The 16,584-nt window shown below is 35.1% G+C and overlaps 1 protein-coding gene and 1 long non-coding RNA gene across 10 annotated transcripts in view; both read right to left on the minus strand.

Moving 5' to 3' along the window:
- The window catches only part of LOC108363510 (ras guanine nucleotide exchange factor L), a 121,150-nt gene that overhangs the window by 22,718 nt on the left and 81,848 nt on the right, over positions 1-16,584 (minus strand). The gene's annotated exons all lie outside the window — the stretch shown is intronic.
- Positions 2,759-16,584, minus strand: part of LOC108363513 (uncharacterized) — a 19,587-nt gene continuing 5,761 nt past the window's right edge. The window contains exons 2-3 of the long non-coding RNA XR_001847630.1: positions 10,310-10,320; positions 2,759-2,846 (exon numbers count right to left, since the gene is read on the minus strand). This is a non-coding gene — a long non-coding RNA (uncharacterized LOC108363513). The remainder of the gene's footprint in view (positions 2,847-10,309; positions 10,321-16,584) is intronic.

The raw sequence follows: 16,584 nt of genomic DNA on the forward strand, positions 1-16,584 counted from the left end.
AAAGCATTAAAAATGAATTACAAAAACTAAAATCGAAAAACGCTGATGGCGTGACAGGTTCTCCGAATTCCGAGACAACCAAAAGAATGAGAATGAAGAATTATTTGGAAAACAACGGTGTTTAAACAACGATCATGCCATGATGCTAGATTGTGAAGATGAAAGTCAGGAGGATACATCCGACATTTGCGGCCCCGATGCAATTCTCAGAAAGTAATTATTGCACCGCAATAAAAAAAAGAAAAATAACTGAAAGTTCTCTCAACTGGTGCAGTGTCAATCGAAATGAATTTACAATTTTGTCAAGTTTCAAGTTTGTCGCCTAGAGCGAGTAGTTATAAAGTGGCGCAGGTTTGATTTACGACCCTTTAAAAAGTTTTTATTAAAGAGAATGTTCCAATTTTTAAATTCAAGTACTAAAAAAACATTCAGTCTTATCATGAGTTTCATTTTTCCCGAACCGGTTCACTTTTCACTTTTGGTTTTCATGTATTTACTATGGGCGGAATACACATTTTTGGGCGAAACTCAGGAAAAGCAGATTATTAAAAATTACTAACCTTTCCATTTTTTATTTACCTAAGTCACCTAATTTACCCACCTAAATTATTTCTTAAAAAAACATGACGTCCGCATTCGCATCCGCAGATGTCTAAAATTCCACATTCGCAACATCCCTGGTTACAAGCTACAAGGTACAATGCTCATTTTTCAAAAATGCATTACACACAAGTATTTCTCTTGCCTTCCGTTTTATATTTAATTTTAAAAACAAATCACTAAAAGCTCGCTATAAAATGATGCTCAAAAAATATTTTTTAAAGAACTTTTGAAAAAATTTTTTTGAAGTAAAAAAACCATTTTAAAATTTTTCCAAGAATATGGTGGCTGCAATTTAAAATAAATCGGTCCTATTGTGGTTGTCGGCGTCGACGTCATCAGTTTCGCTGACCACATTTCAGAAAATATTTAATTTTGTTTTTGTTGTACAATTTTGAAAAAAATTAACATAAAGTTGGTGGTCTCCTTCGAAGGCAAATAAGTCTCTCTGCACAGCAGCGCTTGCAGCACCGTACTAAGCACGGGTAACACTGCGCTGCTCAGCGCAATCGCGTTAACACCGTAGCCGGGGTTGCTGCGCCAACACCAGTATATGGAAAGCGCCAGCGCCATTAACACCAAGCAACACATGAGGCACATACACAATTCGCCTTAACTCTTTGAAAATTTACACGTACTTTGGTTTTGCTTTTGAGCGTTGAGAACGCAAATTTAAAGCTTTTACTCAAGAACGATGAGAATATCGTGGCATTTACTACATTCCTAGCAATTAAATTCGGTTGGCGGTACAAGCGTTGCTCAGCGCCGAAAATTATAGAAATAATAGATATGACACCACTGTATGGTGTACTACACTGTATGACGATGGGCACTGTGGTGACACTCAGATGGCGCCGTGTTCAATTCATTACACTGCGCTATTGCGCTGAGTTAGTGTGCTGACACCACAGTTGGCGCTGGCATTATTGAGCTAGCGTCAAAAAAATTGCGCTATTACCCATGGCTACACCGTACTACTATTACAGGTGTGTATATCATGGTGGCACTTCGGGATGTCTTTCCTAATTATGATTAATGTGAGCTGTGTCGTGCCCATGCACTCCATTGGCTAGAAGTAGCGTCGTCTGCACATTTATTTAAGCTCAAACTAGTTCTGAGAGCACCTTTCCATACATTTTCTCTAGGCCCTGTGATAATATCTGCTATCATGATGAGTTAGTTTCATCAAACCACAGCGGACTTGTCGATGAAATATTTAATTCACAAGGGATAAAGGGTGAGTTAATGGGCTTCAAAAATGTGATTCACAAGGGAAACGAATTTTACTACCCCATATAAATTAACAGACCAACGAATTAACACTTCCCTTTGTATTTAAACGTCGCCAGAATATTCCCTGCAGGAAATGTATCTAACTATAAGCTAACTTCAAGTTGATTAAGAAGGAGCTAAAAGTCACTTATTATCTGTATATTTTCTTTGACGAAAGCTAACTATATTTGTATGGCGATGGCCGCGAAATAGTCAAGGGTGCTTTACCTCGGCATTAGATGTAACTAACTTGTAACTAACTTGTAACTAACTACTTTTGGACATTAAATATCAATAGCAAAAACAAAATATTTTATTTTGACTTTTTTTTTTAATTTTCATTTACTTTATTTATTTTATTACATTTCATATTTGTTTCCATATTCTGCTGTAGGTGGTCCCATATTCGAACTTCGTCAGACATAACTTCAAAATGATAATATGAAATTTCGATCTTCCTTTTATTTGTCCTCAATTCGAAAAAGTATTTGCGAATGCAAGATATTTAAATGGGAACGCGTTTAAAGAAAACAATCTCGAGATTTACTCCTGCATTATTTGTCCACTTGTTTCAAGTCAGCTTTTTGTAGCTAACTACAGGTTATATATTTTATAGAAATCCCGCAAAAAATCTAACTACAAGTAGGTTATTTTTATCAATTGAAAATTTTTTCTGCAGGGTTTGACTGCAATTTTGATGTGTACACATCTTTGCTTTCGGTAGGGGTAAAATTTGCGAAGCTGTAACGCATATCCCAGCAGAAAATTTCGAAGGGCTGATTTGCCGTTATTTAAACTTGACGGCGCGATTGTTATTGTTAATTCTATAAATTAATTTGTTCATTTGTTTAAAACCTTATTAAAAGCAAACTGCAAAAAAACGTTTAGGCATATGCATAGTAAGAGGAAATGCGGCACAATTGATTATTACTTCCGATTACGCAAACTCCGCACATGTATACGGCTTTGTACCTCTATGTATACAAGTACATATAAGTTGTACCAAAAAATTTGCGCCTTATATAAGCTTTATTTAATATGATCGTAAGTCTTAACATTAAATGCTTGAAACTTGTAAGCAATACAACTTCTATGGCACAACCCTTATTTTACACCTGATTTCGCCGTATTGATGTAATTGGGAATAAGGTTTAACTTTTTCTCTCTCAGAGAGAATAAAAAGAAATAAAAACATAACATACTCATGGAGAAAAATTTGCATGGTTGGAGAATGGCGTGTGGCACCTCCCATATAAACCGAACTTTTCATATTGCATATTTCTGGAAGTGTTCATGGTAGACTGTAAGCCTTTTTAAAACTCTTTAGTTTGACACCCTCATGCCAACATTGCATTTACTTTATCAATTTAACTGAGTTACAATTTCCAAATAGGTGGCAGCCCCCTCAAAAATATTTCCAACAGTTATCTTTCTCAAACCTTTTTAATTTGATACCCATATTGTAATATTTTATTTATTTTATCAATGTAATTTAGTTAAATTTTCAAACAGATGGCAACCCTCCTCAAACATATTTTCGGCAGTAAGCCTTCTTAAAACTCTTTAGTTTGACACCCACATGGCAATATTTCATTTTTTTTAACTGAGTTTAAATTTTCAAATAGGAGGCCACCCTCGTCAAAAATACTTCCAGCAGTTATCTTTCTTAAACCTCTTTAACTTAATACCCATATTGTAATAATTCATTGATTTTAAATTAATTAAATTTTAAAATAGGTGGCAACCCACCAAATTTTTGCGATATCAATGGTTCTGGTATTATACCGAATAATAAAAAAAATATTCTTCAAATCGGTTCAGCCGTTCTCGGGTTTTGATGACCGTGACATACGAACACAACATATTTATATATATATAGATATACATAGAAGATGTCCAATGTGTGCTTTCGATTTGAATCTTTGACCACAACAAAAATTCCACATTGTATATTCGTGAATGAACTTTCAGTTTCTCGATTACTTTTACAATTCCTTTGAGTAATTGGAAAAACTAAAGTACTCTTGCAATTCCAGGTAATGGAATTGAAAAAAAAATCAATTACATTTTCAATTCCTTTCAAAGGAATTGGAAAAAAAATTACATTACTAGCACGTAATTTATTCCAATTACAATATGAAATTCCTTGTAATGGAATTAAAGAAAAACCCAATTACATTTGAAATTACTTCAAGGAATTGAAAAAGTAATCGATTCCTTTGCTGTGGACTGAAGGAATTGATTTCTAATTACAATTCCTTGTAATCTGTAATTGGGAGTAATTTAATTCCTAAAGGAATCATTACGACCCAGCTCTGTTCCTATGTACATCTTAAACACAGGAACTGTGCCTTCCGACTATCACAACATGCTCGATTTGCTGTAATTACTTAAGACGTAAACAACGTCTTGGCTGTTCACCAAACCAGTCTATAGTTTTTCCAATAATCTCAGAATGGTTCTCTGATACAAAACTTTCGATGTTCGCTTAGGAAACACAAACCTCAAGATAAAGAGATAAACAATTGAAATATAGATTTATTTGTTAGTTTACCGTTCAATCCATTTTCGCTCATTGTCGACTGCAGCCAGGTTTTTACCCTTCTTGAATAGAAGTGCTTCGAAGTTAGCGAGAATAACTTGATACCGAACCGGATGATCCACATATCCACTTTTTAAAACAATTTACTAATTATTTTGTTTGCATTGAGTGTGTAATTTGTTATATATACATAATTACATTTTCAATTCCTTTCAAAGGAATTGAAATAAAAGAAATTACATTACTAGCACGTAATTTATTCCAATTACAATATGAAATTCCTTGTAATGGAATTAAAGAAAAAAACAATTCCATTTGAAATTACTTCAAGGAATTGAAAAAGTAATCGATTCCTTTGCAGTGAACTAAAGGAATTGAATCCTAATTACAATTACTGAGGAATGTAATTGTAATTGTAATGTAATTGCATTTACCCAGCTCTGCATAGGAAGGACTATGATTTGAGGGTAAGCACCTGGAATATCCGAAACTTATTCGATGCGATGGACGGGGCGAGGAAGGTAAGCGTGGAGCCTTGTGACGTCTACTACAGTAGCCACGTAGAGAAGAGCAAGTCGGTGTTGGATTTGTGGAGGGAGAGAGCGGCGTTCACTCTAGTGGACGAACGTCAAGCCACAATCCGCATCAAAGCGAGATTCTTCAACATCTCTCTCATATGTGCCAATGCCCCGATTGAAGAGAAGGACGAGGCATCCAATGATCTCTTAGCTTAGAGCGTACATATTGGCGCTGCCTCCGACACGTATAAAAATCGTGGTTGGCGATTTAAATGCTAAGGTGGGCAACGAAGGGATCTTTGGCGCCAGTGTCGGAAAATTCAACCTCCACATAGAAACGGCGGGCTGAGGCAGATCGACTTCGCCGGGGCCCGAAATTTGGCCATTTGTTGTATTGGGTTCTAGTATGAAAATATCCATCTAGCTACATGGGTGTCTCCAGTGTATTGATGACCTCGATGCAGGCAAAAAAAGGGCCCCCAACAATACAAGGAAAGTTCAACGTCGAAAAGCTGCAATCAAAACAGAAACATTCGCCGTTCGACTCTCACACCTACTGTGAGAGAGCACTCTTCAACAAACCGACATACGCGAGCAGTGGAACCACATTTCCCGCTCATTACTGGTACGATGAGGAGTGTCAAGAAGACGCAGAGAAAAATGTTTAAAATGCTGGCCGACAGAAAAAACACCCGAAATTTTTAGCAGAGAGTTGAGCGAATTACGGAAGGTTTCAAGACTTCTGTAGGAACAACCATGGCGACCTAGTGACCGATGTCCAGTTCGTTCTCAAATTATGGAGGGAACACTTTTCGACCCTTTTGAATGGCAGAAGCACTGAAAGAAGTGGAGAAGACGAACACGACTCGTCGATGACGATGGAGTCGATATCCCAGCGCCTGACTATGACGAGGTACGAAAAGCGATTATGCTGATGAAAAGTAACAAAGCTGCTTGAGCTGACGGCCTGTCAGCTGAGCTATTCAACTACGATGGCAAGGAGCTAATGAGGTGCATTCCCGACGACTGGAATTCAAGTGCGCTCTGCCCAATCCACAAGAAAGGCGACCACACAATGCGTGCCAACTACCCCAGCATCATCCTTCTAAGCATAGGTTGCAAGGTCTTGACGAATGTATTGTGTGAAATTGCCGTCAATGCACTATGGGTAAAATTATACCTTTTGTTGGCCAAAACCCCAAAGAGATAAAAATACCGTTCTTGTAGAAGCATTAATCTTAACATGGTAGATAAATTAACGGCTGTAAAATTTACCAGTCTCACAATCATTATCTTAACAAATTTGCACAATTTTTTTAATGTTAAAAATATACTCAACAATTTTTATGAGCTCGAGGCCGTTTTCAGTGAAAACTTATTGTGGAAAAGCAACAATAATTTGAAAAAATGGTAGAAGTGATAGCTATTTCGGAAATCACCACATTTCCTCATCAGACTTCTTTCAGTAGGATTCGAACCGACGATCACCACTGACTCAGCCAGTTGCCTACGCACTGTGCTAAGTTTGTCTTGTTAATTCTTGTTGCTTATTTTCCACTATTTCACTTTGCTAAGCCAACTACAATCAAGCGCAGCTATTCCGCTGCAATTCACTTGATCGTGTGGTTGTTGGTTTTGTTGGTTTTTGTTAATATTTCTATTATTAGAATGTTTAATTTTTTAGGTGTGCTCGTCCTTAAGTTATTTGTTTTTGTTATTTTTATGGACTTTATAACAATTATATTCAACAATTTTTATGATATTCACCTTAAAAGCGCAGTTACCCACGGACGTAAAAAAGGAGAACGTGTCTGCTGACACGATCTATCTTATGGGATCTGCGTGTTAATAAAAATCACCACCGCATGATCGTGACGTAGACGTTGCTTCTCTCTCTTTCTATCAACAGCACACTTGATATCTTTCTACGTATTTCTACGCTACGTACACGTTCGTGGGTAACCGCGCTCAAAGGGCTTGAATCGTTAACGGATTGTTCGTATAAAATCGACACCACACAAAAAAGTAATTTTCAAAGAAAAATGAACCAATGAGCCACCGCTCCAAAATACGCACCAAACCGTTATTCTCTGAGGTTGAATTTGCTTCTCGATGATCACGTGCGGGTTTTTCGATGCCCAGATGTGTCAGTTTTGCTTGTTAACATAATCGCCGAGATCAAAATGCGCTTTCTTTGTAGATACTTTTCGTGTGCATTATTTCCGAGAGTATTTCTGCCAAGAACAATATTCTTATCAAGGCACATTGAAAAGGTAGTATCAGTATAGCAGCTGATTTGATTTTTTCCAAATTTCTTGGTCTCGAAAATGTCAAAATGTTTTAGTTTCTTCTCACAAAAATTCTAAATTGTTAAAATCTATTTGCATGTGAAACCTTTTCCATGCAAAACAAGCTATTGAATAGCAGCTTTTGGAACGTTCGCGCAACTCAGCAGCACAACCGCTAATTACTGGGCCATGCAACGGATGGATCAAAGCTTTGAGAAGCAAACAAATTAACTAGGAAATAAAGTTGCAACAATTTTAATTTTTCCAATTTAAATTTTTTATTTTTTGATTTATAAGAAAAAATCGAACAGATTTTACACTTTCGATACCAGAAGCAATAACAAAATACACGCAAATTGTTGTTTTGTATTGATTCTTACAAAATCTATTTCCAGTTCGGAGGCGGCGTAAAACTGTAGGTCCCTCCATTTGTCTAACAACAACACAGACCACTATTCAATAATTTAAAAAATGCGGCTCTTTTTATTTTATTTTTGCTTAGAACATTTTGGCTCTTTTTACTTTCTAAAATACATATGTATTTCTTTGCTAGATATTCTTTTCCATTGTGTTGTTTTTTTTTTAGATGGCTTTCTGACTTAATGATTTTTTCCGATATGATGGAATATATGCAAACTTCAATTCAATCAAGGAGAGAATAAAAATGTTTTTGATTTGTCCCAAATTATTTTAAGTTTTGAAGCTAAACTACCTATTTTTGTTCATGATCTCAAAAAAAGAATATTTCATAATTTTCCATGGCTAGAAAAAATATTGCACATGATTTAAAAGCAGATTTTGAAAAAAGATTTGCCGATTTGAAATTATTTAAATGTACGTTTGCATACTTCATAAACCCTTTTTTATGTAACATAATTGAGGATGAATTTATAATATCCGAAAAAGGAGTACTTCGTATTTTAAGAAAAGCGAAAGAAGAAAAGTTGGAATTTTTGGAATTAAAAGATAAGACACTGGAAATGCAACATAAAGCTTTGCCGTTGCGTGAATTCCGGCAACAAGTACCAGATTTAAAATATCCGCTGATGAAAACAGCTGCGTGCCGTATATTTTCAACTTTTGGCACAACGTATAACTGTGAGTCTTTGTACTCTACATCGAAATTCGTTAAGTCAAAGTACCGTTCACAATTAGTTGCATTTGCGTTCCTGATGAAAGTTATAAAAACTATATGTAGGGGTAATTGAGAGAGCAAAGTGACATTTCATTTTGAGGGGAAACTGTTAGTTTCTGCTGGGAAAATTTTTGCCAACAACAATTTGCCAACAAGAAACAGGTGCTTGGAATATTACGGTTTGGAAGTTAAAATAGTAAAATGCGACTAATTAAACTTGTAAGAAGGAAGTAATTATTCACTGAGCCAAAAGCACAATGGTTTTTCAACCAAGTTATGGTTTGTTTTTTTTTTTCATGGTCAACAAACCGATTGTAAGAAATGTGATTCAAGGTGAACATTGGCTTGCTGTTATTTGTTGGCTTACAGCAGTACGAATGTCGTTAGCGCGAAACATAATTTTTTTTCAGTTTTTGGTTTTTCTTAATTACGAAAAAGCCTCTGTGAAGTGAAGGACCAAATCAAACGACGACGAAAATTGATTCAACTTGAACATTTGAAGACACATTTTTTAGAGCAGCTATAGCTGAGTGTGTAAAAATGCTTCCTGTTATTTGCTAATCCCGTCAAAGGCAACATGTTAGTAAAATGATAATAAAAACTTTTGTTTTGTATCTCCGAATTATGGAGAAGCATCTGTGAAGTGCAGAACATAAACGTATTTATTTATCTATTTATTTATTAAGTCTACAGAAAAATGTTTTCTTACACACAAATGAGATAAAAAGATTTAGATATTTAAGTATGTATGATATATTACAGAGTAAACTAATTATACATATTCATTTGTAATAATATAATAACAATATAAAATAGCAAGTTGGGTAGCTGGCGTGCCTAGTCTGCAGTCTACTTTTGTGTGCGGCGGGCAGAAAGACATAGTTTCTGCTCCGCCCTATGGACAAGCAGTTGTTTATGGTTGGAAAGGCCGAGTTTCCGATCCATGTTCCCGAAGTCATTACGTTGTATGTGAGGCAGGCGGAAAGGCCTAGTTTCCGCTCCGTGCTGTAGACGAACTGTTGGGCTTGGTCGGAAAGGCCGAGTTTCCGATCCATGTTCCCGAAGTCATTACGTTGTATGTGAGGCAGGCGGAAAGGCCTAGTTTCCGCTCCGTGCTGTAGACGAACTGTTGGGCTTGGTCGGAAAGGCCGAGTTTCCGATCCATGCTCGTATTGTCTTACGCGGTCGCGGAAATATACGAAGCCGTTACAATTGTACTAAGCAGTCATAGATATTGTGTAATTTTTCGTTCCCGGTTAAATATATTAATTTATTTATTCAACATGTTGAGCAAAGTTTTCTTTATTACAAAAAGCGATTCAGATATGTTGAAGCAATCATAATGTTTATTAAAATCTTGGCATAGACAACGAAAAGCATCATGCATTTCAAAGTTTGATTTACAAATACTCAACACAATAGGTTTAAAATGTCTCGAGGGTCTTGTACACAAATTTATCTCGCTCAGTAAAAAGGGACTAATGACCATCCCGTTCATTTGTTTAATTAAAAAAAGAACACCAAGCATTTCTCTACGACTTTGAAGTGTCGGCAAATCTATAAGCTTCAGGCAATCTTTGCAGGGTGGGAGATTTTAGACGAGTCCCAAAGTATATTTTTTAGGGCAAATAAAAGGAATTGTTTTTGCACTGATTCGAGCCTGTCACTATGAATTTGATAACTACGATTCCATTCTACAGATGCATATTCCAAAAACGGTCTTACTAGAGAGGTAAAAAGAACTTTAGTGACATAAAGATCGTTGAACTTCTTAGCCCAGCGCTTAATAAAAGCCAGTACTCCTCTAGCCCTAATCAAGCAGGAGTTTATGTGAGACTTGAATTCTAGTTTCGGATCCATAATAACACCTAGGTCAATGAAATTGGTTACTTGCTCAACATTGTGGTCAGATATCATACACGAATTTGAGTGGAACGATTTTCTAGAGAAGGACATGAATTTACACTTTTTCAAATTGAGTGACATGGAATTGGCTTCACACCACTCGAAAATGCTAGTTAGGTCACCTTGCAAATGCTGCCTATCTTCTGCACTACTAATGTACTTAAAGAGCTTAACATCATCAGCGTACATTAAGCATTTCGAATAATTCAACACCTTAGGAAGGTCATTTATAAATAAAATAAACGAGAGGGGACCAAGATGGCTGCCCTGAGGTACACCGGATGTGACATGTATTGCCCGAGAAGTACAATTTTTCAAAATTACTCTTTGTTTCCTATCTACTAAGTAAGAAGAAAGCCAGCTGAGAATAATAGGAGAGAAACCAATTCGATTAAGTTTATATATAAGGGCTGAATGTGATAATTTACCAAATGCCTTGCTGAAGTCAGTGTAAATCACGTCCGTTCGGAGATTGTTTTTAAACCCATTAGACACATAAGTAGTGAATTCAAGTAGATTATACACAGTTGATTTACCTTTGCAAAAACCGTGTTGCGATAGGCCAATAGCAGAAGTATAAGAGTGAGATAGTTTTTCCGTAATGATTACCTCAAAAACTTTAGGAATAGCACAAAGCTTCACAATTCCTCTATAGTTTGCGATGTCAGTCCTACTTCCGTTTTTGTAAAGTTGCAAGATAAACGGATCCTTCCAGGAAGATGGGAAGACACCCTGTTTTAGGGAAGCATTAAAAATATTTGTCAGAGGCTTATAAAAATACTCTGCACAACTTTTAAGGTCACCTGTTGGTATACCGTCTCGGCCAGCTGAATACGAAATTTTCAAACAATTCAAATAAATGAGGACATCCTCAGCAGATATCGATGGAATTCGGATGCAATCAAATGATTGTAGAAAGAATGGGTAGCTAGATAAATTCGAATTTGGTTGGGAAGGCGCAGAGAAGTTTGACTCGAAGAAACATATCGGCAATAATATTTTCGTCACTGGAGACTAAGTCATTTAACTTCAATGTCGAAGGATAACCGTTAGTCTTACGCTTTGTGTTCACAAAGGCGTAACACGATTTGGGATTAGAAACTATATTGAGTCGAACCCTGTTAATATAATTATTGTGAACATATGTTCCCTACGCTTTTATACATACATGCTGTAAAAGTGTTGGGGCTGTTAACTTATCAGTTAACGATTTAACTATAGTTTAAAATAGATAAGTTCACGGCCCTTAATATGCTAAATTTGTTAAATGACACATCAAGTCGATTGACCATATATGCTCTTGTGGTGTGATTGTACCAGCACGCTGGTGTCGTGAGTGGTGAAATCAGCTCAATTTTCTAAGTAAAAAGTATTTTGGCGGAAATTTCTTGCACTATATGAGTCAAAGCCGTGTTTGTAGAAGATTAAGTTCACGATATTGCAGTTGTATTACAAAAAAAAACAATGTTTAACAAAATTCTAGAAAAATTATGAAATTTCGGCTCTAATCATTTCGATCTTTCTTCGACCTCATTTGTAAACAAATAAATATTGTACCGGCATGCTGGTAATTATATGCTTCGAGCCTGATGGTCCAATCACTTGATGGAACCAGCAAACTGGTGTCGTATATTTTTGGTTGTATAAAATATTAGCTTTTTTCCCAGAGTTCATTGTTTTTATATACCATAACTTATTGAAAATGTTTGCGTGTATACTTATATATGTATATGTACGTAAAAAAAGTTAGCTACCATTTTTAGCCACAACGACTTTTTTAGCCCTTTTTTTTAAAGGAATTTGGCTACCACTAAAAATTATGCGCGGCAACACTGCTTCTAGGGATAAATCGATACCATCAAGGTATTACTCAAATCAGTACTTGTACTTGTATAAAATAAGGTATCGATAACTAGTCAGTATCGAAAAGGTATCGAGTACTTGAACACATTTGGCGTATTTTTCAAAGCTATTGTATTTTTTTCACAGAAAATATGCATTTTTGCAAGATGATTTATTTTTTAATATTTTTTTATACAAAAATTTAAGACAACCATTATTTACTATAGTATTTGATTTCAAAAACAATAGAATACATTTATACAAGATTAATAGACAAAGTTTTTTCATATAAAATAAGTATAAGAAAATAACTCCTTTTTTGTTATCTATATTTCCCAAAAATATCAACTTCGCAACTCGCAGGGAAAGTTGACCCTACAACCGTTATGTATATCAGGGTTGTTGCGAATATTATTACAAAATAGAAGTCCTTTCCGGATGATAAACAAACAACAGACCGCTGCAGACTTCAGTGAGCCCTTAAACCGAATAAGCCGGAGTGGCCCCACCGAAGCTCCTTCTCTTCCTGCCGTAACCCGAGGCTCCACTCGGATTGGTTACCGCATCTCGCACATGGGTTGCTCACGTTGCCCAGAGTGCGCGCACGAGGACGCAAGAGTCGGAATTGAGTATAGTCGTGCGACTGTAACTGCATACCCAGCACAACGACTATACCTACGGTGACCATCCGTCCTGTATTATACGGGACAGTCCTCTTTTTTGACACTTTGTCCTGGTAATTTATTTATTTTATACGGCAAGTCAAATGTTCTGTATTTCTTTTAATGTCCTGTATTTGTCCCGTATTCGGTGTTCGGTATTTCGACGCCTTCAAAACTCATTAAAATGACATGCCTATGAACGAGTTCTAAGAGATATTTGGTACATATATGATACTAATTTTCTCCATAAACAGTTATTATTTCCTAATCTGAATGCCTGTGATTCGAATCGAGGAATACATACAGTGACTAAAATAGAAATTAGGGCAGGAAATTTGAGTAAGTTTTGACTATTTTTCTTTAGTTTAGTTATTGTTTATTATTTATTTTATGAAAGTAAAGCTCATTACCTAACAAAAACCATATAATACCAAATTTTTAACTTTGTGCAAAAAACTATAAAAATTAATTCTGCAAGGTTTCACCAAAATTTCAAACTTTGTAATTAGAATCTTTAGAAAAAAATTTGGTTTGCAGTTTTGTAACTCATTAAAATTTAGTATTATAAAGTGCGAGTGGAAAGGGCTGCTGATTTGCTTCTCTATTAAAAAAATGGTCGAATTTACTTACTTTGTAGGAAAAAAATTCGTAACCGATACAAGTAAATACAAGTACAGTGAAACCCGGTTAAGCAAGAAAAACGGATTTACGAATCCAATATTAAAAAATTGTATCGCATCGCCAGTTCTCTACCACTGCAGTCCTATTGCGCTGTGGATTTAATAGAAACAAAATTAAAAGATCCAGAGTATGCACAAGCCATGATAATGAATTATATTATGGAATACATATTTCACGTTCTAATTGCTGTACATAAATTTTTCAAAGGTCAATTACATATATTAAAATTAAAAGGTGTGTCTGAGGACGCAGCCAGCGTCATATTAGGGACACAACAAGTTCTGACCATTTATTTTTTCGTTATTTATTTATAACTATATACCTATATATAAACCTTTTTAACATACTTTGTCAAAAATTCTCAAAAATCGACGCAAGTTCTTAAATAAATGGTCAAAACGTATAAATAAATAGTATCCCTAATTATGTGGCCACTACCGTATACATATGTACATATCTTTTAACAATACAAATTTTTTGATAATCTATTTCAATCCACTTAGATGCATTTAAAAAGAAAGGTCCTGTTGAGTTCGAAAAGAAATCAGGAAGGCAATTGAGCTCAATGTAATGTATAATATTAGGATATTAGATTTAAGTATGTACATATGTACGTTGGTGGCAAAAATAATAGAAACGCCTTATTTTGCTTAATTTTTGGCCACATTTCCTTTGTTTATTAATGTTTAATGTACTGTGCTTAGGGTAATGTATTTAGCTTCTAATTTGATGTAATGTACTTAGCTTCTAATTTTTTGACGATCAATAATTAGTTCATAAGATTTTATGAAAATAAAAGAAAAAACAAGTATTACATGTGTCATTAATGATAGATTTCTATATCGTGGGAGAGAGATCAGACTAGACGAATTTTTACATCAACTGTGAGTAATCAACAATGATATGAAAACATGACAGACTTGATGTGTCATGATTGATCGGTTATAACATCAAATTTGATTGCACATTACTGACTTATATTTCTATCAAGGTTGATCACTCATAATTGTCGAAGATTTACATCACTGATGATTAAAATTTGAAGGCCGAACTCAAAGGGAGTAAGCAGTCTAGCAATATGCCAGAACGTATATGTTAGAAGGAGATGAAGCATCACACGTACACAAAAGTTTCCATCAGATTTTTCACACTGCCCTTTAGAATTTGATAGAAACTTGTAGGTAGCCAGTGACAGAAATCTCTATCAGTCTTGCTACTCAAATGATTTGTCAAATGATAGTCACTGTTCTTGCAGGGTCTCTTAGTACCTCCCCGCTTATTTACCCAACCCTCCTAACTACCTCAATTTTTCGTGCCCCATTTACAATTTTACTTATAATTTTCCCCTAGCTCTTTTAAAATACCTTAAAATATTTACGTATTTTCAAATTCAGTAGCAGCGCAACACACCTTCGGTAAAAAAATTCTAAAAAATCAACGGTAGCTTTTAGCCACTTGAAACTTGCACATTATTACACTAAAATTGAATGGGCTATAAAATTGTATACTCAAAAAATACTTCTGAGAAATAAGTTGGAAATTATGACGATTTTTTTTAAGTGTTCTACAAAATCTTAAGCTTACTTTTATATCGTTGGCTGAGTGGAAGATCGACCTACATATCTCGGCAGCCAGTTCGAAAACGCCCTATCTCCGAAAACTTTTCAACAACGCTCTATCTCAGAAATCTTTTCAAGAACGCCCTACTTCAGAATTTGATTTAAAAACACCATATCTTAGAATTTGATTGAATAATGCCCTATCTCAGCTGCCGATTCAAAAACGCCCTATCTCAGTTTATTTTCAGTGTATATTCGTTTGAGATAGGGCGTTTTTGAACCGTATTCTGAGATAGGGCATTATTCAATCAAATCTTACTTAAGCGGGTTTCACTGTAAACAGAAAGGCACGAGTTAGGTGGTTCGAACGCAGAGGAATTCTGCTTCATTGGTGTCAGTGAACTCAATTTCTTCAGAAGAAAGGTCAGTCTGGACATTCAAACGAAAAATTTCCAACCAAAAGTTTGGTTAATTTTAACAAAATTGTGCTTGATATTACCAAATCATTGTTGAAAATAACAACCAAGGCATTGTTAATAGTAACCAAAAATCACGTTGATTCCTTTTCAAGTTTGAATTTGGTAAAATTAACCATATTTTGGTTGATTTTCTCTCAGTATTCGTTTAGTCAGTGAACTCTGTCAGGATAAGGCTTCGGGATTTTTTTTCTTACGTTGTCAATTTTATAATTTTGAATGTAAACAAAATTTCTAAAATGTTTTCGTCTAACTTGCAACTTTCTGCAAATTTTCTGTTCACGTACTATTTTGGATATATTTGTCTTGTGAGAGAACAGATGACATTTCGCCGGAATTTTGCTGTTGGACATTTTTTAGTAGAGATTTTGAACGAACGTATGTACCTATTGACTAACCAACATTTAACAGAACGGTTACGAGCGGCTTTAACTGACGTGAAACCGGATTTTGAAAATNGCTTCATTGGTGTCAGTGAACTCAATTTCTTCAGAAGAAAGGTCAGTCTGGACATTCAAACGAAAAATTTCCAACCAAAAGTTTGGTTAATTTTAACAAAATTGTGCTTGATATTACCAAATCATTGTTGAAAATAACAACCAAGGCATTGTTAATAGTAACCAAAAATCACGTTGATTCCTTTTCAAGTTTGAATTTAGTAAAATTAACCATATTTTGGTTGATTTTCTCTCTGTCAGGATAAGGCTTCGGGATTTTTTTTCTTACGTTGTCAATTTTATAATTTTGAATGTAAACAAAATTTCTAAAATGTTTTCGTCTAACTTGCAACTTTCTGCAAATTTTCTGTTCACGTACTATTTTGGATATATTTGTCTTGTGAGAGAACAGATGACATTTCGCCGGAATTTTGCTGTTGGACATTTTTTAGTAGAGATTTTGAACGAACGTATGTACCTATTGACTAACCAACATTTAACAGAACGGTTACGAGCGGCTTTAACTGACGTGAAACCGGATTTTGAAAATTTGGGCAAAGAGATCTTTTGAATTTTCTTTAATATCTTTCTCACGTATATTAGAATAATAATAAAATTAATGGTTTTCATTTCTAATAATAATTTTATGTAAAAATAATTTTTTTTT

This window comes from Rhagoletis zephyria, unplaced genomic scaffold, assembly GCF_001687245.7.
Source record: "Rhagoletis zephyria isolate East Lansing unplaced genomic scaffold, Rhagoletis_zephyria_1.1 Rzeph_scaffold_01292, whole genome shotgun sequence".
Lineage (NCBI taxonomy): Eukaryota > Metazoa > Arthropoda > Insecta > Diptera > Tephritidae > Rhagoletis > Rhagoletis zephyria.